This window comes from Moschus berezovskii, chromosome 13 (assembly GCF_049115385.1).
Source record: "Moschus berezovskii isolate FMDL1 chromosome 13, NW_MosBer_1.0, whole genome shotgun sequence".
Classification (NCBI taxonomy): domain Eukaryota; kingdom Metazoa; phylum Chordata; class Mammalia; order Artiodactyla; family Moschidae; genus Moschus; species Moschus berezovskii.
This window is the reverse complement of record NC_142472.1, coordinates 17,333,024-17,334,725: the sequence shown is the minus strand read 5'-3', so window position 1 is coordinate 17,334,725 and position 1,702 is coordinate 17,333,024. Positions and strand designations below refer to the sequence as shown.

At 53.7% G+C, this 1,702-nt stretch overlaps 1 non-coding gene across 1 annotated transcript; it reads right to left on the bottom strand.

Annotated features, from left to right (window-relative positions):
- Nucleotides 1–1,339: 1,339 nt before the first annotated feature.
- Nucleotides 1,340–1,412, bottom strand: TRNAF-GAA (transfer RNA phenylalanine (anticodon GAA)). Its single transcript has one exon. It is a non-coding gene; the product is annotated as a tRNA-Phe (tRNA).
- Nucleotides 1,413–1,702: the final 290 nt, after the last annotated feature.

Here is a 1,702-nt window from a genome sequence, read left to right as displayed (position 1 = left end):
TAGCCTTGGAGTGGGTCCCACAGACCAGGGTCCGTGCCCCCAGCACATCCCACCACCAACACACACATTCACCATGAAAGCAAAAATTCTCAGAAAAATTAATTCTGAGCAGATGCCAAAGTTTTATTTCAAACTTGCAAGGAAAAAGGCAGCACAAGGGAAAAGTCTGTCCACAAAAACTGTCTTAGGAAAGGGCTGTTTTAAAAACTGTAATATCTAGATAAGCGGCTCTCGAACTTTAGCTGCTTCAGAATCCCCTGTGCCGGGTTGCTTCAGTCGTTTCGGACTCTTTGGGACTCCCTGGACTGTAGCCCGCCAGGCTCCACTGTCCATGGGGATTCGCCAGGCAAGAATACTGGAGTGGGTTGCTATGCCCTCCTCCAGGGGATCTTCCTGGCCCACGGATAGAACCCGCGATTTTTATACCCCCTGAATACTTGTTAAAATAACTAGCGATGGGCCCACCCCAGTTTCCCATTCATTAGGTGTCAAGCGCGGCCGAGAACTTGCATCTCTAAGTAGTTACCAGGTGAAGTTGTGGCTGCTAGCCCTGGGACCACTTTGCGAACCTCTGATCTAGACTGTAAATAAAGTTGTTGCGACGTAGAACTGATAAATTTCACGGAGATGTAAAGCTGCCACGCTTTTACCTATTGGACAAGTAACCCTGACCGTGGCATCCCAGAGCCGCGTTTGGTGCATTTTCACCAGAAACACCCAGCCGTCCGACTCCCTCCCTGGGCAAGATCAGAGGAAGGCCATTTGATTCAACAGTAGGGATTTCGCTTTTCAAATTGGGAAGCTTTGCGGATGAAATTTGGAGAAGGGCACAGCAACCCCCTCCAGCCTGGAGAATCCCACGGACAGAAGAACCTGACGGGCTACAGTCCACAGGGTCGCACAGACTTGGACACGACTGAAGCAGCTTAGCACGCGCGCGGATGAAACTTAGGACGAGCTTTTCCTTTTGGCCGCGCCCGCGCCCGGGCAGAAGGATCTGCTCTTTTCTCACGGCGACCAGCGCGCATCCGCCTCTCACCACCCGGGGGCGCTGCGGTCACCGGATCGCCGCCCTTCCCGCTCTCGGCGGGAGCAGGGTGGCTGCGGCCCCCACGCGCCGCACTGCGCACGCGCCGCAGCGCCTCCGCCGCCAGACCCGGAGACGCTCCGGAAGTGGCCGGGGGGAGAAGCCGCTTAGGGCTGCCCCTGGACGGCTATTTCCACTTCTCGCTCGCCCTTCAAGTCTCAGGCTTTACCTGGGCCGGAATTAATGAGTCAGGCTACTCTGCACAAGGGAATTAACGGAATTGGAATGTCCGTATTGGAAAAAGGAAGGGTCTGCCGAAACCCGGGATCGAACCAGGGACCTTTAGATCTTCAGTCTAACGCTCTCCCAACTGAGCTATTTCGGCGCCCCTTGCGCCGCCCTCCGAGTAAACTATCTCAGAACTTCTGGCGTTGGCTTCTTCCGCCTTTTCTCAGTAATCACTCAAAAGTGTTTCTTCCTTGTCAAATTAAGTGGTTTTCTTTTTTTAATGGCTATACCTAGAAGGCTGCCTTTTTATGAGCCATGACTAAATAGCTAAGTATACGTTACTTAACTTTTTCCAGTATAATCCGAACCTCTGGTTTAATCGTCGGCAGCGTGAACGAGCCGGTGTCTCGGCTGCAGGATTCGGGGGTCGGGCTGGCCCGCAGCCGG